The 24,896-nt window shown below is 47.1% G+C and overlaps 1 protein-coding gene and 1 long non-coding RNA gene across 5 annotated transcripts in view; one reads left to right on the forward strand and one right to left on the reverse strand.

Annotated features, from left to right (window-relative positions):
- The first annotated feature begins 741 nt into the window (after positions 1-741).
- SLC6A1 (solute carrier family 6 member 1) overlaps positions 742-24,896 on the forward strand; it is a 58,944-nt gene continuing 34,789 nt past the window's right edge. The window contains exon 1 of one of the 4 annotated variants that reach the window (XM_005531816.3): positions 742-875. The gene's annotated coding sequence lies outside the window, so the exon portion shown is untranslated. Of the gene's footprint in view, positions 876-2,718; positions 2,778-2,947; positions 3,015-17,976; positions 18,150-24,896 lie in introns of those variants that run through there. The other 3 variants (XM_088061875.1, XM_088061873.1, XM_088061872.1) reach the window with 3 other exon arrangements.
- On the reverse strand, positions 20,218-23,777 carry LOC148183198 (uncharacterized). The gene is made up of 3 exons (XR_015773669.1): positions 23,704-23,777; positions 23,185-23,398; positions 20,218-21,710 (listed from the first exon to the last, which is right to left on the reverse strand). It is a non-coding gene; the product is annotated as an uncharacterized LOC148183198 (long non-coding RNA).

A 24,896-nucleotide genomic window follows, 5' to 3' on the forward strand; every position in this document is an offset into this window, starting at 1 on the left:
TCTGTCTGGTGTGTGCTCTCCCTGCTCTTCACCTTCCCCGTGTGCCTGGGCTGGGGCTGTCCTTGGGGTGGCTCAGGTGACCCCACCTGTCCCTGCCTGACTTTGATCTTGCTGTGGGAGCACCAAACTGAGCAGGACCCCAGAAATGAAACCCTTCTGGACACATTTTGGAGGAGCCTTGGGAACACATCTGTGTCTCCACGTGTTCAAAGCACACTTCTAAGCGTTCCTGTTTGAAATAAATTCCACACTCGTGACCCAGACCCTGGCAGAGAGCTCTCATCCTCCAGCAGCTCTCCAGGCTTGCCATTCTCCACTTCTCTGGTCAGCTCTGGTTCACTGGGGCTGGGGGGAACCAGCTGAGGGTAACAGGTCCCTGGATTGGGTCTGCCCAGAACATCCAGAGGAGGATGAGGGGAAAGGGGTGAGCTGCTCACAGGTGTCCCCTCACCCTGCAACACGGGGACTCAGCCTGCCACCAGCCCTGAGGGGGATCTGCTGGTCCCAAGGGATCCATCAGCCCTGAGGGGGATCTGCTGGTCCCAAGGGATCCATCAGCCCTGAGGGGGATCTGCTGGTCCCAAGGGATCCACCAGCCCTGAGGGGGATCTGCTGGTCCCAAGGGGGATCCATCAGCCCCGGGGGGACCCGGCGGTCCCGAGGGGCGGTCCGGGGGCGGGCGGGGGCGGTGCGGGCCCGGCCCCCAGCCCGCTCGGGCGCTGCCGTGCGGGGAGGGCGCGGCGGAGCGGCGGGCGCCGAGCTTTAAATGAACATTAATATCGCTCGGGGAGGGCAGCGCCGGTGGCTCGGGACGGGCGGCGGCGGCAGCGGCACATCCAGCTCCTCTTCCTCCTCCTCCTCGGCCGCGGCGGCAGGTAGGCTGTGCGCCTTTGGCCGCGGAGTCCTGCCCGTGGCCGAGCCCCGCGGCGCTGCCCTGCCCCGCGGGGAAACGCGCGGTACCCGAGCCCGGGATGCGGGGATGCTGCGGGATGCGGGAATGCTGGGGAATGCAGGAATGCTGTAGGATGCGGGAATGCTGGGGAATGCAGGAATGCTGTGGGATGCGGGGATGAGGGGATGCGGGGATGCTGAGGGATGCTGTGGGATGCGGGGCTGCTGTAGGATGCGGGAATGCTGCGGGATGCAGGGATGCTGTGGGATGCAGGGTTGCGGGGATGCCGCGGGATGCAGGGAATGCTGCGGGATGCAGGGAATGCTGCGGGATGCAGGGATGCGGGGATGCTGCCGGGACGCAGAAGGGGATGAGGCAGCCCCCGGGGGATGGAGGCTGAGCCGGCGGCTCCTCAGCCGCGGGGAGCGGAGCGGCGGTGGCCGGGAGCGGCCGCCTGTTGCCGGCTGTCGGAGCTCGGGGAGGCTCTGACCCTGCGCTCGGGGGCTCGGGCAGCCGTGCCGGGCTCTGCGGAGCCTCCGGCGGTGCCCGTGCGCTCCGTGCGGGCGGCAGAGCCGGCGGTGCGGGGACCGGGGCTCCGCGGGCGCTCCCGGCAGCGCGGGGCTCTCGGAGCCGTGCAAAGCTGGAGCTGCCTCGCCCCGATAATAAAAGTTATTTGCAGAAGGCGGAGTGGTTTATTTTCTTTCGTTTGCTCCTCAAACGCGTCCCGATGCTCCGCTCGCCCCTGGCGGAGCGCGGCTGGGGAAACACGAAGTGTCAGCCCAGCGCTCCCTTTCTGGCTTGTTGGTAATGGATTTAAGGCTTTAGTTATAATTTCGGTGCGTCTGAGAGCTTCGCTCGGTTGCTTTAGAGCTCGTTTAAAACTGTATTTTCAACGGAGACGAGTGAACTTTAAAGAAAATCAGGTCAGCCATAGATTCCGGGCATCAAACCCTTTCAGGTCCCAGAAATAGCCACAGAAGTAGCGTGACCAATTCTTTCTTCAAGCACAAAGCTTTTTCTTTTTTATTTTGGTTGAAATTTCTGACGGATACCGGAGCTCATCAGCTGGATATTTTCCAGTTTACTTTAATGAAATAAGCATGCTTTCTAAGCTTGCATTTTGATGCAATTATATTAGTCTCCCTTGACTATACGAGGTTTGAGTTTCTGATAGAGCTTGTAGTTCTTAAAATAATAAAGTCTGTTTAGCACAGGGGGGTTTTTTGTCCGTTTTTAGGGTTTAGATTTATGGAAAGGTGAGGAAGAAGACGTCTGAGAGGGAACGTGGACGTGAGCTGTTAGGGGGTAAAGAATATGCTCAGATATTAATCCAAGGTTCAGAAAAGGTTCAGGGGGGAGGTTTGATTTCAAATATTCTGCACTCGGAACGAGGCTGTTCGTAAGTTTTTACATCTCTTACAAAGTCTCGAATTCAGGATTGGCAAATATTTATCTTGCAGTAAGTGGGTCAGATGATAACATCTTCCACTGGATCTCTTACTTCTGTATTGGACAGCTTTGGTTGCTAAGTAGCTCTGAATTGCTAATCCCAAAGTCAATGATGTCATAATGACATCATCACATCCTTTCACCTGATTGATTCTCAGAAGAGAACAGTAATGAGATTTGATATACATGTCCCATCTCTTTAATATTCTTCCTCTGCTTCAGGGGATTTCCTGACCTGCCTGGCAAATTCCAATGAATCACACTGAGCTCTAGTAAAAAGACGTTTCTTTTGGAGACGAGGTGGAACATTAAAGGGACAGTGCCTGCTCCTGGTCTTTTCAAAAGCTGAGGAACTTGGCAGCTTGTGTTTCAAATGTGGAGCTCTGGATATGGAGGGCAGTGATTTAAAGCTCGGACTTACTAAATTTGCGTGCAGGTGCGAAAGAGGCTCGGGTTTCAAAGAGGATCAAGTCACTTTATGTTGTGAGTCTGAGTGCTGGAGGTGCTGCAGGGGGCACACAGAAAACAGGAGCTGTTTCAGCTGCCAAAATAAATCTCAGTTCTAATGGTAAATGCATGAAATCTGTCAGGAATTGCCATGTTGAGAATGGTATTGAACGGTACTGAAGACAGCTCAGAAGTTATTTATCTTTCTAATTAGGCGACATAATTGGTAAGTTTGAAGGATTTTAATAGCATCACTGCCATGGCAGGGAACTCCTTGTAAGAGAGTTTTAAACCTTGAGAGTGTGTGGAATGTGTATGGAATTGATGGCTTTGGTTTCTCCCGAGGTTAAAGGCACAAACGGTGTCATTTGCTGACCATCAGCAAGGACTGCTGGTTTTTACATTTGGTTTTTATTGTGTGGGTCCAGATGAGCATGGGCTGCGTGAATTTTAGGTGTTTTCCTCCTCAGTAGCTTTGTGATCATGAATTTCTCCACAGACAGTGGGTCTGAAAGATTCCAGACAGGTCAGTGTATATTTCATGTGTGCAAACCCTCCTGCTTCACACGTGGGAAAGGGAGAAACAAAGCAATTTCCTTTTTTTTTGTGGAAGGTGCAGCTCTGTTTTCTGGTAAAGAGAAAAGCTGAGCCCGTCTCAGAACATTCAGGGGCTGCACAGACCAGTCTCACTTGCCTGATGAATATGGTGGGTTGCTAAAGCATATTTCAGAAGTAAACAATGATTTGTTAGCATGGATGAGTTGGTGTTAATGTATTTACTGAAGGCGCTGATTGCTGATTTTATTCCTGCTCAAGAGCTGCAGTGTTGATGGCACTATTAAGTCTAGCAGAGTAGTAATTGAACATGAGGAGTGGGAACGAGTGGGAAGGTGGTGGGGGAGGATGTTTTTGGCTGTGTGTTTGAATCTATTCACCCTGTAAGTGCAATCCAAGCTCCAGATGCAAAAGGGAAATTTCTAAATAAGCTGTAAGAGTTCTGCACTCCTCGTACTACACGCAGTGACAAATTTCCACAAGCTTTAGATTCTGGGATGACTCAACTACGAACAAGTGATTTGGAAAAAAAAAAATAAAAATATTATCTCTGAAGAGAATCCTTGGTGACAATTTCTTTTCAAGTTATCTTAGGATATTCTCCTTTCCCATGATTTCTTCTAACTCGTGCCTGCCTTGAACGTTGGAGACGAGAAATGAGTTTGGACTTGGGGATAAATCTGAGCCTTCCAAGTGCACGTTGGAGGGTCAGCGGTGCCATTGGCATGCTTGTGCCTGGGATGTGGTGCCACGTTTGGTTACATAAAGCACAGCACCTCGCAGCTGGCAGGCCAGGGGTGATGCTGCAGCGTCCCTGGGCTCTCTGAGCAGGTGCCAGAGCGGGCCAGGCCGTGCTCAGGGGACAGAGCTCACACACACACACACACGGGCTCGGCTCGCGCAGAGCCTCCGCAGAGCCCCGAGTGGGCACTGAGTCTCTGCTTGTGCCAACAGCAACGAGAAACTCAGTCCTGAGGTTTGTAAACCACAATGAATCCGCTTCAGAACCTGACTGGGCCGTTTTGTCCCCCTGCTTCCAGCGCTGTGACTGTCAGGGTGAGGAGAGCCAGCGTTTCAGCCCCAATTTCTGCTCCATCCTCAGCTCTGCGTGAGGACAGAACCAGGCACCGGCTGCATGACTGCATTTCCTTTCTTTGCTTTGTAAATGTAGATCCTGGAGGGGAAAATAATATCTAGAACAGCTCCACAGACCACCTGTGTGAGCCTTTTGTGGGGGCAAGACTGGCAGCTGGATATTTGAAATGTGTGATAAGTGAATTCATCTACAGCTGGATCTTCTTTATTGATGGAGGAAAATCATGGACAGGATTTGTCCCTTCTAAACTAGGAAGAAAAATAATTAATAATCCCAGGGATCTGCACCAATCCCAATAATCTGCAGGAATCCCAGGGATCTGCAGCAATCCCAATGATCTCCACCAATTCCACGGATCTGCAGCAATCCCTCCCCAATATTCTGCACCAATCCCAGGGGTCTGTACCAATAATCTGCAGCAATCCCAAAGATCTGCACCAATCTCATCCCAATAATCCACAGCAATCCCAATAATCCACAGCTATCCCAGGGATCTGCACCAATCTCATCCCAATAATCTGGAGCAATCCCAGGCATCTGCAGCAATCCCAATGAAATGAAACACCCCCTGAAATGAATAAAATCACCACAGATATTGTAGCTAACATTATCCAGTAGCTATGAAAATTCTATTTAAGACTTAAATTAAGCAACCTGAGGTGTCAATTTTTCCATAATTTCTTTTCCACTCAAAGTCAGTTCTGAAAGGATTTGTTGTCCAAAAATAGAAGTTATTTAAGCATGATTCCTACAGTGAATTGTTAAGATGGAAAGTTTTGATTTGGTTCCAGTTTTGATCTTTAAATCATATTTTGGAAGGAAAGCGACGTTGAGAGCAAACTCAGTCCTGATTTTAGTCTGAAGTGCTTAGAGTAAGCTTTGTGTAAATGGAATCTTTCCTGTGCAAAATAACAATAATTTTGGTGTTTCACTGGAACGATGCTGCAATGAAAAACATACAGTGAAAAATCAGTGCTTTCTATACCAGTTGTATTCAGGAGTTTATCAAGTGATGCCCACAGAGCTGAGATTCGTCCTGTGGCGTTACAAAATTGTATAACAAGGCTAAAATCTAGGATGAAAGAAAAAGTCGTGTTAGTGGGGCATAAATACATCCCAAAATTTTCTTTTGAAAAATTGATGCTTTCATTTACCAATCAATGTATTCCTTTTAATACAAACTACAAGTTCCTGAGGAAATTCTCCCAGTCTGATCCTGGACTCTGTTTATGCAAGGAATTATGATTTTTTTTTTCTCCCCCTGTCTTTCTGAAGTAAGGCATACAAAACTCAAACTGCAAACTTTTTTCCCAGAGAGGTTTGCTCTGTGTTTTCATCCCTTCACAGCAGTCAGTGAAAAGTTTATGGAAACACTTTTCATCTGAATTATGACTTCTAAGATGCTGTGGAAGGCAAGGGGTACCACCAATAATCCAGTTAGTTACTCTGAGTTCTGTGATAAAGCCCAGGGAATCGCTTTGCTGTTGGTTGCTTTAGTTTGGGTTTGTTTTTTTCCTGGCTGGAAAGCAGTGGAGACCCATCTGGAGACTCATTTTTTTTTCCCTGGATGAGGGGAGACTCATCTGACAACTGCCCAGGTGCCCAAAGAGAAAATCCTCTCTTCTGCCAAGGTGATATTGCTGTTCAACACCTCCCTGAAGTGCAGCCCCCTCTGCCTCCCCCCAGGAGGAGCTGGGCTGAAAGGAGCTGGTTAAAACCAGGGATCCCAGGAATAAAACACAGCCTCCAGTCCTGGCCACAACAAGGGGAGCACTGTTTGGTGTTCCTCTCCTCCTGGGCTGTTTTTAGAGGCCAGCAAAGCCTAAGGAGACACTCAGGCAGTCACAGCACACAAATCCCCATTATTGCTCTGCTGCTGCCCGGCCTCGGTGCTGGAAATTTTGCATTCTGCATCTTTGTTGCCTTCTGCAAACGCTACAAATAGCAGGAAGGGATGGATAAAACGACACAGATGCTTTAATTATGATTTGATTACAGAGCAACCAGAGGAGTCTATTCTGAGGAATATGCAATTAGAGAAAATTCTGAGGACTATCTAACCTTCCGAAATTAAAATTAACTGGGATTATTTGAACAGGGTTTGAACATCTCTGAAAAAAGATATCATTCCTCAAGGATCCTGCTGCTCTTGTGTGCTAGATCCTCTCTGGCTTAGCAGATGGGCTTCAGGGTAACACAATGTCATCTCCCTCAGCTGAGTGTGCTGCTTCCTTCACCTCCCAATCCCATTTTATTCCCATTTTAGCATCCCTGGCTGGTCATGCACAGGAGGCTGCTGGAAGGAAGCAGCCACCCCTGGGTTGGAGCACACAAAAAGGGAGAGCAGTTTAAGCATTCCTGGGTCAATCAACAGAGATTCTCCATCCCATGAGCAGGAAAAATGGAGCAAGCTTGTGATGCACGTTCCAAAGGGAAAGTGTGGATGGAAAATTCCATCCTTTTTCCTCTGGCAAATTATTTAATGGAAGCAAGCTATATGATTAAATATGTTAAGCTTCTCTGTGTGCTTAAACGGTACAAATGGCCTGAATTTAATTCCATTGATTTCTCTGGCTGTCGAACATGAGCAGAATTCCCAATCTGTCCCAGGGCTGAGGAGCAGCGTGCCTTCAGAGCTCCAGTGTGAAACCCCTGAAATCTTGTGGGAGCTCCATCCAGTGCTTGACACAGCCACGAGCCAGTGGTGAAAGGGCTTTTGCTGGGTCTTGTTTCCTGTAGAAGTTTTTTCAGTGTTTGTCGCTTCTGCTTGAAAGTTGTGTTCAGGGTGTGGTGTCAGCTCTCCAGCCTGGGAGAGCAGCACCTGCCAGGACCCCTCTGCTTGGGCTGCAATGTTTGCTTTGGGGCTGGAGAGGGGAGGAGGATGGCTCCCACCTCAGCCAGCCCTGTTTGAATCCATGAGAAACCAGGAATTTGGGCTTTGGTGCTGCCTGGGTGCTCTGGGGAGGGATGGGGGTGGTGAGAGGGACACAGCTGCTCCCCTCCATCTCCCTGCTCCCAGAGTGGGTGACTGACCCTGCTTTTGACCTTGCTCACCTCCAGAAGACCCCAGAGCTGCCCTGACAGGGAACGTGGCTGTCAGAGATGCTGCTCAGGACGCTCAGAGAATTCCAGCTCTTCCCAACAGGTGCTGAGCACATTTAAGCTCAGCTTAATTCAGCAGTCTGACAGTCTCCTTTGACACTTGTGAGGACATTTTCTGGCACAGTGCCTTATTTATTTATTTCAACATCTCTTTTTAGGAACCTCCAAACCCTCCAACTTCAAAGCATTTGTGTGTGTTCCTAAAGACCCATGTGTATTTCTCAGGGATAAACCCCGGGCTGGCAACTTAGGGGTGATTTGTCAAGGGTGGCTTTAATAATTGAGGTTATTTATTTTCTGCCTGAAATTCCCTGGTTGGTGACTAAGAGAAAGTTTGTATTAAGCTGTGCAGAGTATAATGAGGCTGCTGTAATGCTTTGATGTGGAAATGCTTAAATGCCAAAAAAAAAAAAAAAAAAAAGAAATGGTGTTATTGATAGAGCTTGCTTAAGGTATCTAGGGACAGTTTATATCAAGCAAATATAGATTATACTATAAAGATTATAGATTTTGATAATAGCCCTTTAAAACTTTAATAGCAGACATCGTAAAAAGGTCAAAATCAAATTATTTTCCTGGGCCGTGCTGCTGGTGCTTACAGGCTGAGCCCTTTTTCAAACTAAGGACCTGTGTGCTATCAGTTATAGAGGCATTAGTGTTCCAATAGATGTGCAGGGAGATTTTATTTCCTAACACCTATTACAAAGCCGTTCCTGGTGAACAAACTGGCTGAGCAGGCTGTTCAGTTTGTGGAATTAAAAGGCTGGGGTGGATTTGCAGCACGTTAGTCTCGCCTAATGAAGGTGGTTACATAAGAGTCCCTTCCCCTCAGCTGCTGGAACTGTATTTCCCATGCCACTTCTTGCTTTCCACGTTGCTGATAGATTAGAAAAACCAGACTTTGCTGCGTTTTCTTCTTTTCTTCTTGTATCTGCTCTTGAGGCTGATTAGCACAAAGTAGCTCTGAGCCGTGGCTTGGGCACCAGAGATTCTGAGAGCCTCAAACAGCCGAAATAATGGAGCTGGATGAAGGATGCTGGTTGCCATGGGAACGGTGCATGTGCCACACAAGATAATGTAACTGCTGTGGTGCAGGGATCTGTGCTGAATATTGATTTGAGGGTTCCTGGATTCCTTGGAAGCTCCGGGCTTTGTGCCGGGTGTTCCACCTGGCAAGGCAGAGCAGCTCATCAGCTGGGCTGGGGCCAGGGAGAATTTCCTCCTCTGAGCAGAGCTGGATTTTGCATGGCATGGGAGGAGAAGGGACAGGAATTCCTGGGGGGAATTATCAGGGTCACAGCCTTCCCTTGTGGAGCTCAGAGAGTCCTGGGTGTTGAACTGGAGTTAATGAGGAGCTGGAACTGAGGTGCCCCAGGGCAGTGCCCTGATCAAAGTGACAATAGAACACCCCAGGAAGATGAACTCTCACCTGTGTAATGTCTACTGGACACCTGCACAGTGTCACAGTTCTCCTCTGTGTCCCTTCATTGCTCCTCTTGGTAGCACTGGAAAGTTCATTTTTGTCCCAGCTTGAGTCTAATGAGTGTCAGAGCTGTGCAAAACAATGGGATCAAGAAACATCAACTCATTGGCAGCCAAACATGATTATTATGGCAGTATTGGCCATTTCCCCAAGGTAAAGGTAAAACATGAAGGTTTGCATTTGGAGCGAGGTAAAACATGAAGGTTTGAACTTGGGGGAAAATAAAACATGAAGGTTTTCATTTGGGGAAAAGTAAAACATGAAGGTTTTCATTTGGGACAAGGTAAAACATGAAGGTTTGAACTTGGGGGAATTCTCTGTGAGCAGGATCACACTTGGTCCTGTTTTTTAGATGAGATTTTAATTCTTGCATAAAAATGAACAAAGCAGGACTGGTTCTGCTGTAATTTTGCAGCCTGAAGTTCTGGCTCCTGGAATGACAAAGAAACTCTAATTATTGCTTCTCTAGCCCAGATCCTCAGTGACAAAAGCCAGCAAAACTTTCTCAGTGATTTATCTAGTTGGCAAGAGGCAGCTGGGGCCACTGTTGCTCGGGAGGATTGTGCAGATGAGGTAATGCAAATTAAATTCCTGTCCTTCTCATGTTTCCCCCCTGGGAAGGGTGATGCCACAAACTCTTGTTTGGCTTCAGCAGGATTGCTGGCAATTGGCCACCTGTTAGAGAAAATGTTGTGTAATTATTGACCTTAGCAGGTTTTGGGAAATTATCTGTATTTTTCATACCTGCCTCGTGCTGTTTGGACCTCCTGGCATCATCTGGATTGGCCCTAAAAGTACTGGGCCTTTAGGAAATGTGAATCAGAGAGGTTTTCTGTGGCAGCTCTAATAAGATTCTTATCTTGAGGCAGAGATGATGAACTCAAAAAGTATCTGAGGTGTTACTTGTCAGAAATGTGTCTGGGAGGACAGATTTAGAAATTCTAGGCTGTTGTGCCCTCTGGGCAAGATTTGCAGGTTTGTGTGACTTTGTTCTTCAGTACAGGTCATGCCCAATGTGGTGCTCAGAACCATCCAGTTTATTCTCTCCTGCTGGTTTTGGGTTTAAATCCTGCCACCACATCCCAGCACAGTTCCCAGTGTTATTGCCAATTCCAAAATCTGATTGCATGGGATCAACTCCTCTGGACCTCTGGGGATTTTGTACAAACTGAGATCTCATTTAAGACATCTTTTGATAGCCAGGACACCTGCTCTGTAATGTAGAGAAAGTTATATTTTAGAGCACCTAAACACACTAGTGGACTTTGATATGTTTAATTAAGGCCATCAGGGTTTTTACAGTTGGTTGGGATTTTTGGTTTGTTGGTTTTTTAATGCTTTAATGTTTTCTTATGGAATAATTTTGCTGGTGAAAACCTTAGTGTTTTTTAAAACCAAAATCTATTTTGGATTTAGGAAGTGAGCTAACTAATGAACTTGGACATTAGGCATGGCTTTAGCTATCAGTAAGATATCTCCTGCCTGAGTGAGAGCTGGTGTGGGACAGTGCCTCCCCTGTCCTGTGATCCATCCCTCCAGCAGGATTGGGATTTCTGCCAGCTGGCAGGGGTCAGCTGGCCAGGTTTGCCTGGAAATGTACAAATCCTCAGCTCACCATCATCTGTGTGTGTGAAATCGTGTGTACTCCCCCTTTCCTGGGCCAGGGAGGCTCCTGCCCTCACCTGGCAGTGTTTAAGATGATTTCTGGGGTTATGAAGTTCTCCAGTTGGGCTCAAAGTGAACAGACTGAATGTCAGCTGGAGCTTTTGCTCTGGCCCGGGCTGTGCACCCAGCTGGGAGTGGTTTGTCACCAAAACAAGGTGACAAGGTGGTTCTGAGACACCCTGCAGCAGTGGCACAGCCACTGATTGTCACTCCTTCGTCCTTGGGCTATCCAGGCTGGTCCTGGACTAGCAGCATCTTAAAGAAAGCTCAGCTTTGAGTGTGGGGACAAGCAGAAATGTCTACAACCACACACAGCAGCCTGGCTGAGTGCCTCTGGGGTTTTGTGGGGTTTTATGGGGTTTTGTGGGGTTTTTTGGGGTTTTATGGAGCTGATGTCTGTCAGGCTATTGCTCTGCAACCAGGAATTTTCCGTACCAAAGTGGTGCTGCATTTGATAAAACCAGGGACTAAGTTTACTCTGTAATGTCTTCTCAACTGCCATTTCTCTGAAAAAGCAGACTTTGAGGGGATAAATACCAAAGCCAGGTGGAAGACAGGGAATCTGGCGCTGCTGTTCCATGGAAAACCATCCAGTCACCAAATGTTCCCCTTCCACCTGACCCCTCTCTTGGCTGAACTCCCATGACCCTGAGAGCTACTGCTGATTGCTGGGGTGTGATGCACAACATTCTGTGATCCCACCCTGTTCACTGCACTAAAACTGGGATTATAAAGTAAATTATCTCCCTGTGGCTGGCCAAGCTTTAGGAGAGAAGGTGTGAGAAAAAACGTGGCTGCTGCCCTCTCCCCAAACCCACAGAGGCTCTGCTTGCTGGCCTGAACGCAATCTTGTCCCAGTGATCAGCCTGTGGTGCCGAGGAGGGAACAAGGAGGGATATTTTTGGAGAAAACAGCAGGGAAGGGAGCCGAGTGTGTGCCTTGGAAAGGGCAGTGGCTTGGATAGGCCAAGAGGAGTCTGCCCTGCTTGTGAATCTGCCCCTGGAGCCTTGGTCCCTTCCCTGAGCAGCACAGGGAGGGTTTTGCTGGATCTCAAACACAGCAAAGGGGGCTGGCTGTGGTTTATCACTCAGAATTCCCTTCTGAGGTGCTCACAGCAGCCTTCCAGAGGAGGCAGCTTTGCCTGCCAGTGCATGGACACGTGGGAGGATCTCATCTGCACGGCTGGCTGGAGGAGGAGGATGGCTGTGCTGCCCAGCCACAGAGGCAGGGCTGCTCCTGGGGAAGATTGTTCTCCCACATTTGCATTCATCCACTCTGAGGACATCAATTCCCACTCAGCATCAGGATGATTTTGCTTTTACACAACAAGAGTTTCCAGGGAGGCACCGGAGTGACAAAAGCTGTTGCCAGGGGTCTCCAAGGCACTTGACAGGTTTATAGAGTGATGATAAACTGCTGGGGTAGTTCCAGTGGAAACTGGGTTTGATGGAAATAATAAAGAATTGGAGGTGCTCAAGGACATCGTTGGAAAGCAATTTGGAGAGGCCGTGGAACATTTGGATTTGTCTCAGTGTGATTCCTCCCACAGGAGGGAGCTGAACTGTGACTGGTGGGATTTATTACAGCTTTATACCTTTTCATATTGCAAATTGAGCTTCAGCATGATAGCCTGGCTCCTGTCTTTATGCAGATTACATAAAAGTGTATGGGTACCTGATGGAGGTAGTGTCTTGGGGATGGGGGGGTTCAAATGAAAGTTCTCCAAGAATGTCCTTTATTTTACCTCTATATCTTAGCCAAAGCAGTTTAGTAATGGACAAGTATGCACCTGGAAAATGCTTAGATGGGCCTTTAAATGTGTCCCAAAATTTCCTAGATAGTTTTTTTAAGTCTATTTTTTAAAAAAAAAAAGCCACACGTGCTATTATGTGCAGCTCACATCTGTGCCAGCACTGACAGTGCTAGAAAGGCAACCCCATTTAGTTTCTTTTGTTCTTTATATAAGAACTTGCTGCCTTGTCTTCTGGGCAACACAAAAGCCATTTTATTTCCAAGGAACACACACGTGCTGAGCAAACCCTTCAAGAGATTGTTTTTCCTGTCATGAGATCACTAAATTTCCCTTTGACCACTCTTTTTGAAGTTGTAGAAAACCTCAACAGAATTGCACTGTGAGGACAGAGCTGCTTGTGTAGGGATTTGCTTCAAGAGGTTAAAAAAAGGATTGCTGAGATGTGCCTGACGCACAGCAGGTAAAAATATGTGATTGCCTGGTGGCTAAAATCCACCTGTGTTGTGAATTATTTTCATTTATAGATGTGCTGATGTTTAAGGTGAGATGGAGGGGCAGGGCAATAATCTGCCTTCTTTCAAGTTGGCACAGATGTTGTTTGAAATTCTTTGTATTCAGGCTCCCTCCAAAGCTCATGTAGCTTAATTTTGGCCACAACACATTGTGAGGATCAATCATAGATAACAGAGTCCATGTCAAAATGAGCTGGTTCCTCCATCCATGCAGACAATCTAAAAACCCCACTGGTGATGATAAACAGATAGTAAAGCAAGCAGAATAAAAGTGAGTAGATTTTTGGGCAGGTTTCTGGGCAGGTTTCTGGGCAGGTTTCTGGGCAGGTTTCTGGACAGGTTTCTCCCTGGGGGTGACTGAGGTGTGCAGACTGAGGGAAAATTGCTGTAAGTGCCCAGGGATGTGCCAGTGGCACTCCCCTGGGGGACAGAACACACAGAAATCATTAACTCTGCAAAGGAATGGCCACAGTGAGGGGAGTTCAGATGGGAAGCAGATGGGAACCGTCAAGGCCACCCTCCCTGCCTGCCTTGGCTGCTCACAGGAGTTTTGGCAGCAGTGCAGAAATATTTGCTGCCTGGTCCTGAAGGAGTGGCTGCTCGCTCTTGCATTCCTTGGGATTAAAGAATGGCCAAGGAGCCTAAACCAGGGCATTTTTTTGCCCTCATGCACCATTTTGTTCCACTTGGTCTGCTATTTTTTGGAAACAAGACATTCTGCTCCACGTAATCCAGCTCTCCCCAGCAGGTGCAGGGTTTGGGAGCCAGGTCCAAGAGAGGAGTTTGCAGCTGAAGAGTTTGAACAGCAGCGGAGAGCAACCTCAGCTTGCAGTACCTCAGTCTGCTCACTGCTTGCCTCTGGGTTAGGAGCATAAACAAGCAAAAAATAAACCCACAGAATGCTTTAACCATCCTAAAAACCCCAAACAAACCAGGCAAAGAGCAAAACCCCTGAGAACAGTTGCTTCAGAAGCAGCGCTGGGACACGAGAGATTGCTCAGCTTAGCACCTGGCACGTGTGGCAGCCTGTCTCGTGTGTGAGAGCAAAAGGAGTGTCTGTCTGCAGCTCCTCTCGTCCATCAGGGACGTGATGGTGTGTTCCTGCAGAGCAGGGCTCCTGGCAGGAGATTTCCATGGCTGTCCTCTGCTCTGCTGGGCTGGTGTTACCCGTGGTTGTGCTGGGATGGCTCCTACGGGAAGCCAGTCTCTGGATTTGTCACATCCCCTGGGTTGGGCTGGTTAAGAGCACACTGCTTTGTCTGTTTCGTTGTTTTTTAAAGGTAATTTGCTGTGTTTGTGCATGAATTGATTGCAAAGGGCTGTTCTAAGCTTTATTCTGAGCTGGAATGTTTGTCGTACAGCAGGTTTTTCTCTATGGTATTCAAGATGGAGGGTTTGCAAACAGCTGCTGGAGATGAGAGGAAGCTCTTGGAGCTGAATTTGGGCAGCTGGAAGAGAGAGGAATGGGGTCTTTGCAGAAAGCCATAGCTCCACTGGCCTGGATACCCTTCCAGCAGTGGACAATGCAGTGCTGTGCTTTTAGATGGTGATGGGGAGCATAAAATGTGGACTGGGTGGCAGCTGGACTGCTGTGATCTTTTTGTGTGGGAGGATCCTTATTTTCCCCGGGAAAGCTGAATTGGTCATTGTTCTCTCTGGAGGATGGGAATCACAAAAGAATGCTGCTTCCATTTATTCTCCTTACAGTTTTAATTCAGCTCCAGCTACTTAATGTCAACGCTGCTTCCACAAAATGTTTCCAGTTCTGGAACAGCAAATTAAAATAAACTCCATCCAATTTAAAACAAGGCTCTAGATTTTGTTGGTGTCATGGTGTCAGCCTCCTTTAAACCAGAGTGAAATTCCATCTCTGGGATCACTCAGAATGAATTGTGTGTGAGGGTGTCTAAACTGCCTTGCAAATAAATCTCTCCAGCACCAGCAGGGTTTATTTGTAGGAGCTCTGCTCAGCAGGAGCAGGAGTTCTCTGTGCCATGTAGCAGTCAGGATTCACAGCTTTCCTGCGAGATCTACTACTCCAGGAATAAAGAGTTCCTTTGTTTACAGGAGTGCAGGGGGGGAGAGGCACCCTCCAGGCTGTTGTTTCTAGCTCCTGACATGTGATAGAACACGAGCTGGTGGGATCTCAGATTGGCATCTTCACAGGGAGGGGGGATCTTCAAGGGGAGCTGGGAGCTGACACTTTGTCATCTCGCCTTGATGAGCCCTGAAAAGAGCTGCTGCAAGCGCTGGAGGACGTGGTGCATAATAGGAACAGAATGCTGGGAGAGTTAAACTCAGGGGTTTGTATTCAGGAGCTGAATTGTGCCAGGTGTGGAGAGCTGTCTTGTGGGGGGCACTCACAGGTAATGGGAATTTCTAGGCTGATAAAAGGCTTCAGGCTCCGACCTGATGGATCTTAAAAGTGGTGCTGCTATTTGTGGGTGTGATTGGCAGCTGTAACCCCTCTCCTGCCCCCATCCACATCCTTCCCTCCCTAGTCTGAGCCAGCCATCAGACCAAAACATAATTAAACCTCGTATTTCTGACCCAAACTAGGCATGAATCCGTCAGCATAGGGGTTTTTAATTTTTCTTAGGAGTCTAAGGAAGACAAACACCTCAATCCCACTGAAATGCACACGTCTGTGCTTCTGACATTGATAAGCTGAGCAGGGAGATTCCATTGGTGTACAATAAAAATGGTGCCTCATGATAATGCTGGGCTTGGGTTTCTGGTTTTTTTAAGTGCTTTTTGATAGCATGATGTGCTCATTTTCAAACAGTATGAATTAAATGGAGCCTAAGACATAGGATATTTGATAGACACCTCAATCCCACTGAAATGCACAGGTCTGTGTTTTTGAAACGTTCAGCCACACTATTTAATATAATCCAATGGTGAGCTTTTATCAACGCATTCTGAATTACATATAAATATTTGCTATGTGATATTCCCATAGAATGTTTTAAAACAATAATCCTCCCACAGCTGGTTTTCTTTCTCTCTGTTTAATTTGACCACTTGATACCCACAAGTGCTTCCAAAGCTCAAGAGAACCCAGCTTTCCTCAGCTTCCTCCTTGTCTCTCATTGAGGCAGGCAGTGAATTGCTGTGAATTCCACAAGTTTGCTCATCCTGAACAAACCTGAAGAAACAGAATACTATAGAAATGTGCAAATAGCATTGGCCCTGCTGAAGTGTGACGAGGTTTTGCCTTCTTAAGCAAGCTTTGCCCTGAGTGTCATTATCCCTTCAGGATTATTGGGAGAGTTTGATACTTGTGCTGGTAACAAAACGTAAATGTCCTGTGGTTTGAAGATGGGAATGATGGAAGTGCAAAATTGGAGATATCTGAATGCAGCCTCCCACTTCAGCCAATGTCTGCACCAGGAAGAAACAGTATTTGGAGCCTATATGCCCAATTTAAAAAACAAATAAATAGACAAGTAAATAAATAAGTAAAGGCAGGAGGATTTATTCTGCCTTCCTTGATAGAAAGCTTCATCCACAGCAGCTGCCTCCATGAGCCTGGCTCCCCCCAGGATCTGTGGGCCACCTTTAGAGGTGATGGACATCTCCAAAATTCACCTCTCAGGAGATTTGGGAAGAGCCTCTGGAGGCTCATACAGGAATGCTACGTGAGCTGGGTTGGGCTGTCTGTCTGCGCTTGACTGGCTTATAAACGGCAATAAATCAATAAATTAAGCACATCTCTCACTTTCTCTGCTTCTTCCAAGCACACAAATATTTGTAGCTACAGGGAGATGAAGATTTCTCTCCTTACTGCAATAACTTTATACCACGGTGTGCCGTTTGTTTGTTTAGGTTAAAACCCTCTCCCTTTAGTGAAATTCCCTTTTCCTTCAAAGTAAGAGAGGCTCCCAGCGGAGGCTGAGGATATTCACAGCTTCCCAGAGCCAAGGGCCCCGTTTGCACCATGCCTGCAGTCTGGCAGGGTGTTTGGAGAAGGTCCATTGCTGCTTCAGATTGCCTTAGAGCTCAGTCACAGGGGAGAACTCCTCACTCAATCTGTGCCACGCGGGTAAGAACTGAGATTTTTCTGTGGAGAAACCTCATTTTGTATTTTACTGTGTTCAGAGGGTATGGAATTGGCTATAATGTGCATCATTCTTGAGGAGTCCCCGTTGCCTGGTTAATACCTGGAAGATGAAGCTCCAGAGGAGCTGGGGTGTGTTGTTGGAGATCAATATTGTGCAATTCTGAAAGATTTCCGTTCTTCTGGAGAGCCAAGGAATTGCTTATTGTCTAATAGGCAGAAACCAATTTTTATTTTGATTCCTTTGGGGAAAATGCACTTTGGAAAGGAGGCAATTAGTAAAGAATATGTGGAGTATGATAAAAGATAATGTTATTATTTCAGTCCAGGGTTTGTGGTGTTGGGCTCTGGTTAAAAAAAAAAAAAAAGGAAAAAAAATAAAAAAGAGAGAACTTTGTGCCTTGGTGTGAACAGGTGCAGCAATTGCTTTTGAAATGAGTCCAAGCAAGTAACATGAAGTCCTCGTTTTACACCTCAGTGAATGCTGTGCAAAGAGCAGAACTTCCCAGCAGCATAAGCAGGCATAATTCCATCCATAGCTTTGGCCTGTTCACTCGAAGCAGCGCAGTGGTATCTGCTCACGCCTCAGCAAACAAAACCTACTCTATTATACAGGTCAGGATTTGTTTGGGGACAGTCCTGAGCCTTCTGAGCTCTTCCCTTCCCAAGGTTAATGCTGCCTCCCAAAAAGAGCTTCTGTTCCTGGGGCTGGAGGAGCTGCACTGCCTCCAACAACAATGGCAGCAGTATTTGGCTTCCAACCCTTGGGAACTTCCCTCGCACAGAGGAGAGGGAAGGGCTCCCGGGATGGCTGAATGCGCTCCTGGGACCGGAGCCTGAGGAACAGCTCCTTTAGAAATACGGCAGCTCTGGGAGACCACAGTGTTCCCAGCTTGAAATCCAGGGACAAAAAGGGTCAGGGAACCTTCCAGAGCCCAGGGCTGCTGTGGGGAAACAGCTCTGCTGCTGCTCAGGAGGTGCACGAGCCCCTGGGGAATCGAATTGCTGAATAGAAAAATAACTCTGGAAAGGAGTCAGTGCTGGGCTGAGCTCGCTGCTGATGGGGCAGGGAGGTGCTTTGGTCTCAAAGTTGTGACAACCTCTTGTGAATGAGCCTTGGGATTCTCTGTGGCAGGTAAGGAGTACATCTCTAATAGATCTAATTTATCTAATAGATCTAATTTATCTAACAGATCTAACACATTTAACATATCTAATATAGATATAACATGTATAATGTATTTAATATTCTGCCTGCTCCCTTCTTCTCTCCTTCCTTCTCTTCCCTACCAAGAGCCAGGGATAGTGGAGGGAGCAGAAGGGAATTTTCTTCTTTATTCCCTCTTCCTGTAGCTCTCCTCCAGGAGCTCTGCATGAGCAGGGCAGTGCTGCCCAGTGCTCTTGCATTAGGCTCAGCATTTTTTTCAGAAATGTTGGTATTGAATATTATCTTTTTAGCTTTATTTTAAAAATTCATCGAAGCAAGGTCGTATTTTGAATATTTCTCTCAGTGTTCCCAGTCACAGGACCCAGAAGAGCTCGGTGCTCACTGGGCTTCTCCCAATTGCTGCAAAACCTTGAACCTGTTGGGAACATCTCAGCTTTTTTGGGGTTTTTTTTTTTATGTTTTGCTTTTTATAATGGAAGCATTTCTGATGAGGGAAATAAAAAGACATGTCCACCCATCCTGGCATGTTTCTCATGGAAGGATGGCTCAAAGTTTTCCTCCTGCTATTCAGCTGTGTTAAAATTCTGGGGTGTTACCTTAATTTCAAGCATCAATCTCACCAGTTTAAAGCAAAACTTATCCATTTTAGTATAAAGAAAAAAAAAAAAGCCAAACAGCTACATCTAAAGAGGGAAAGCACGTAATTGTCATCAAGTGTTGATTAAAGTCTTGAATAAAATGCATTTTTCCTGTGCCATCACTGCTGTAGACTGTTAATAAAAAGGAAAGTAAAGCTCAGCTGTGCTCTCCTGGAGCTGGAGGAGGCAGCAGTTATTTGCTTCCCATTAGGAAGGTGACATTCCCAGATAGATGGCCTAGAAAATTGTTCCCAGAGAGTGAGAAAAATGAATTCAGGAGGGTTACTGAGCATCCAGCTCTCTGCTTTGAAACAAATTGCTGGGTACCTGCAGCACATGGCACAGTGACAAGTGTTCAGCCTGGGGGGTGCTGACACAAGAGGAGATGCTCCAAACACCTCCTCTCCTTCACATTCTGGCTGAGCTTGCAGAGCTGGGCTACAAAATTCCCCTGTTTGGGGCTTTTTGTGGACATTGATAAGCTGAGCAGGGAGATTCCATTGGTGCACAATAAATATGGTGCCTCATAATAATGCTGGGCTTGGGTTTCTGGTTTTTTAAGTGCTTTTGGTAGCATGATGTGCTCATTTTCAAACAGTATGAATTAAATGGAGCCTAAGACAGAGGACATTTGGCATTTGTGGGGATTTCTGTAGCAGTTTTCATGTGTGGTGGGATTTTTTTCTTACCTAGAAGAAGATGTTTTGCAATTGGCTTTTTTGCAAATCAAATTTTTTTGACTTGCTTTTGCTCCTAAACATGAAAACACACCTTATAAAACCGTAAGTGCAAGGGGAAATAAATCTGAATCCCTTATTCCAAAACACATTTCACTCCCCTTGAGATCTCTTTGTCGGTATTTGGCACTGTCACCCGTGTGGCTGTGGGACTCTCCCTTCAGCCAGGGCTTGGAAAGGTTTAAATGGGGAGAAACTGAGCACTCCCAAGCTGCTGCTGTAGGGAGTGAGGGAAATAAGGTTTCGTGTGCCATTCGTTTTCCCCCTGGGTTTCTGACCAGCTTTTCAATGAGAAAGTGAGGAAAAGATTCCCCCCTGTGGTTCCTGTGGAGCCCAGCTACTGTGAAGGGACTGTGGGAGCTGCAAAAGAGCATCAAAATACCTGTAAGGACAGATCCATGTCCTTATTTTTCCACGAGAAAAGTAAGGCTTATCATTATGGTGCTCATTATGAGGTTTGTTCTTTGATTTAACAGCTCCCTGGAACCTGGGACTGACTCCTGGTCACATCTGGGGTGGAATTCATCAGCTGTTTGTTAGGAAAGAGCTACTACAGGGCCACAGAATGCAATTACAAAGCTGACACTTTGCCAGGACTCTGGATTTACCTTTCAGAAAGTGCCAGGGAATCTTTCACAGTCACAGATCACGACTCTCACCTTTTGGACGGGACACGAGGCCGGCTTTATTGGGAAAATATGGTTGCAGAAATAATTTGCCCGGTGTATAAATAGCATCTGCATGTGGTTGTGTTCCTCGGGAGAAGAAGGGGAGCCAGCTGAGCTGCCAAGTAGCACAGATAAATTGTATCTGGATAAGAAAAGTATTGGTTGCAGGAGGACAGAGGTAATTGGGACCATATGTTGTTCCAAGCTTTTCCTCAACTGAGCAGTCATGTATTACAGTGCAAACAGCTGAAACTGCTCCACACTCATCTCCCAGTTATTTTGTCTGCTCCCTGATGGCCTTGAGTTCTTTGGGGCTGTGAAAACCCAAAAATCTTGGTTGTTTCCCCGGGAGGAGCCAGTGGCTGAGCTGGAGGAGCGAGAGCCAGAGGTGAGCTCGGCTGGTGTGGAGCATCAGGGAGAAAACAGTGCCTTGGGGGTTGACATCAAATAGCTGGATAAGGTTTAGGAGTGATGGGAAAAAGGAGTTTCCTTCAGTCCCATGGGAAGGATCTCTGGAAAGGGAATAGTGTGGAATGGGACTAGAGGCAGAAATGAGGAATGCCAGAGGTGGCACAGGAGCATGTGGTGCATGTGAGGGACTGTCCAGCTGTGCTGCAGAGACCACTTTTGTTCCGGAAAGTTACTCGAGGACAATTTTAGCAGGAAGCAGGGAATGTTCAAATATGAGCGAGTATTCAGATTATTCTGTGGAAATTTGACCTCTGGCTTTCTGAAGGCCGATGGAGCAGGACTTTGCAAGGCCCAGGAGGCACATTAGCAGTGAGCAGCATCCAAATGACATTTCAAACACTAAATACAGCAACTCCCTCTCCTCTCATATCCCATCTGTCATTGTTCTGTCTGTCTGGCTAATTTACTGGAGTCTTGTCACGAGACAGTTTATTTATCCTCATCACAGACTTATTCCATGTATCCAAGATTCCCACTTTGGCTGAGGGAAGGAATATCACTGCAGTGCAATTCTCCACTTGGCTGAGAGATAAGCTACCAAAATCTCAATGTGCTCCCCTGGAGCAGTGTGGTAGTGCCCCAAATCAGTTCTTGACCCTGTGCCTTACCATTGAAAGCCACAAATCACCTGTCTTCCTGTCTTGAAACCTCAGAGTTTGCTGCAGTAGAGGATCAGCGTTGTTAATCCTGCACCTGTCCTGATAAAATGTTGTTCTGTGATGATAATTGCACATGTGGTGCAAATTTACTTTTGCTCCCTTTCCTTGCTTCTTTGTTGCTGCTGCTGTTGTCTTATCACTGCTCCTTGTACATTTTTTCCTGCCTGGCTTCATAAATGAGATTCACAAGGGGCTGGAATGATCCTTCCAGCCTGGAGAGCATGGCCAGGCTGGGAGCTGGCTGGGAGAAGTTGTTTGTGCTGCATTATCCACTTGGTAAAAAATGCAACAGATGCTGCTCCTCTTTGTCTGGAGATCTTCCCAAAACCACCAAGAAACAGGGACAAGGCAGCACCTTTGGGGCAGAACCAACAGGTGAATAATTCCTCTATTCAGGCCTGGAAATTCATAATCCAAGGGATTTCCCACCCCACAAAACACAAACTCTTAGTCCAGCCCAAAGCCACAGCTGGCTGTGCTATCCCAGACAGAGAGGGTATCTCTGGACGTGTCTCTGCCTCCCACTATTGCTCCTGCTCCCCTTTTTCCACCACTTCATTTCCCAAGAGCAAGGGAGGTGAGGAATTGCCATCCCAGCTGTCCCAGAGCTCATCCTCTCCTCCCGTGGTGTGTTTAAAATTGTGAAGAGCAAGCAGGGGAGAACAGGAGCAGAGTTTCAGCACTGCCTGTTCTGGAGACTTTTATCAGCAAGGTGAGGTTTTCTCTGATGAGAGACACCCCCTTTCCCTGCCCCAGGCTGCTGGAACTGCTCCCTGCCTGAGGGAATCTTCCTGTGCTCCTCTCCCCGGGCTGATTTTGGTGCTTGCCCTTGCGGGGGTCTCCAAGGGGCTCTCTGATCTCTCACATCACTCGAGCTTGCTGATGGAATCTCCACCTGGGAGCCTTCAGAGCGTGGCTGCCAGTGGCCTTTGCATCATAAATAATGGACATTGCCCAGGATAAAGTTTGGAGAAAGTGGGTGGAGGTGAATTTTTTGATTGAGAGGAGGAACGTGTGTGGCTTTGGTTTTTTGGTTTTTTTTTCCTTCTCTGCTTTTCCAGAGCACTGGAAGATATAATGACTGTATGAATTGCTATTTAATCAGGGATGCTAATTAAGTCTTAGCTCTTTAATGCTTTCATGGGAGAGCTGTATATGATTTGCAGTGGCTGGAATTGCAGTTGCAGGCAATTAAGCTCCTCTTGGCTTTGTAGGACCTGAAAGTGCAATTTTCTGAGGGATATTCAGGGCTCAGCGAGATCCTGTCACCTTTAACACTTCCCTTGGCCTGAGGGTAGGAGATGTTTGGAAAAGGAAATATTCTAAAGCAGCGAGGCAACGAAGCAATACAATCATTTCAGATTTTAAGCAGCCTTTTTTGGAGTGTGTAATTACAGTAGTACATCCACTTTTATGGCACAGTTAATATAATTGAAGGTTAAATATAAAGCCCATTTGGAGAAAGAAATTTTGCTTGCTTTTTTCACTTGTTTAGTTTTATACTGAAATTGAGAAAGGTTTTGATCTGGGGCTGTCTGCTGCCTTATCAGCAAAGAATTCCCACTTCTGGGTCTGAGCAATCCTTCCCAAATAAGTTGGTCCCACTAGCAAGTGAATGGAGACATTTAAGAAGTGGGACAAAACGTGTGGAACACTTGTCAGGCTTGTGAAGCACAGTCAAAACCAACCCAGGAGCTAAATCTTCAACAGAGAGCAAGCAGGTCTGTTTGTCATTAAGAACAGGCTGGGACTTTTAGGGTTTGAGGGGTTTTAGTCCCCCGAACATTGCATTTTGGTAGCTGAGATCGGTGATACAGAACGGTGCTCACCTTAATTGTTGATCCTCTGGGAGCTGGTTCAGTAAGCATGTCAGAGCCTGGCATCCACCAACATGCCATTTCTGCATGGTAAAAGTGACAGAAGGGAGAAGAAGAATGAAGAAAAATATTCATATTTCTCTTTCTTGATCAGAATACTTCTCAGAAAAAAAGCAGTCTGCCCTTGGGAGAAGGATAATTCAGAGACATTTCAGATACTTGAGGCCTGAGAAAGAGAGCACAAGAGATGGACTTGTTAGATTAAAAGTGTGGTCCATAATCACAGCTGCTGAGATCAGAGGGGTCCCTTCTCTTTCCCCCTCTGTGCTGCTCAGCAGGGCAGATGGAAGGTGAGGAATGAAAGCCTGCTCTTTGCCTGCTGCCCACAGGTTGGGCAGGTTTCCCTTGGCCCATTCCCAGTGCTCCTGCACTGCTCTGTCATTTTCCAGCTGGCTGCCCCCATTCCACCACTAAATGATTTCACACCACAGCCCCAGCGATGACAAACTGGAGGGAACAGATCCCACAGACCGTGGCCATGCAAATGGGGCTGAAATTCCCTGTGCCAGCGTAGCCAAGCAAATCCCTGAGCTCAGCAAGTCAGCTGGGCCACTGGAAATGCTCCAGTGGGTAATTTGATGAGCTTATTCAACAGGGCTGTGTGTGGCAGCTGAGCTGGCGTTTTCTGAGCCTTTTTAACTGCCTGGCTGCTGGAATGCTCTGCTTGGTGCTGATCCTGCGCTACCTGGGAGCTTCCCACCAGCACCCAGGGGTTTCCTTGTGAAGAACTTGAATTGTGCCATCCTGCCTTCAGTCTGCCCTGAAGTGTTTTCAATCAAATGTGTGAAATAAAATGTAGACGAGCAGGAATGGTGGTTGATAAGAAACGGAGGCTCTTCATGTTTTGCATTTGAAACCTGTATTGGAGCTGGGGTTGGCAAACTTCCAGGTCTGTTCCCTGCAGAGCTTTTCTGTGCTCTGGTTTGATTTTTTAGCTGATTTATAGCCTGCCCCTCTTTTGATCAAGCCCCACAGGTAAAGAGGGAAGTTGTTTATGGCATAGATAGTCAGACTTCAGAGTCTCAAATCTCCCCAAGGATCTGGATACCCAACTGCTGCTGAAACACTCTTTCCAAAACATGGGAATTGCTGAGAAGAACCCTTTGGATGCTGCAAATTGCACTCTGATTTTGAGAGGGGAGGAGGACAGGCATTCTGTCAGCTGCTCTTTTGAAGCTCATGGTGACCTTTGGAAACCTGATCGTTCTCCTCCACAGGAGCTCTGTCAGGGAAGGGGCTGCCCTTGGAGGCGTTTGCAGCCACCCCATCCTCCAGAGCCCTGGAAAACTTTGTGGAAATGTGGAAAACTTTGTGCTCTAGAGCCAAACCTGCTCTTCCTGAAGAAGACCAGGTTCCTGTTCCAGCTTAACAAGCTCCTGTTAGATGGCTGTGGCCATTTCACCTTCCTTTTCTTTTGCTGTAAAACAAATGTTCCTCGATTGATTTTTGCCTCTGAAAGCTGCTCTGTGTACAGTCCTGGCAGGAAGGAATTGCTGCTGCTGAGAGAACTCACAGGCATCATGCAAGATCAATGCCTCCATAATTTGTTCCAGTGTGAAAAGACATGTTTTTCTAAGATCTGCTCCATGGATTTACCTGGAAATCCGCTCCTGCTTGTAAAGGCTGTCTGGGCAGCCCTGAGATGCTGATGGAAGTGGAATGCA

Source organism: Pseudopodoces humilis, chromosome 13 (genome assembly GCF_049639895.1).
Source record: "Pseudopodoces humilis isolate 2021_Gansu_Grassland_sample_001 chromosome 13, ASM4963989v1, whole genome shotgun sequence".
Classification (NCBI taxonomy): domain Eukaryota; kingdom Metazoa; phylum Chordata; class Aves; order Passeriformes; family Paridae; genus Pseudopodoces; species Pseudopodoces humilis.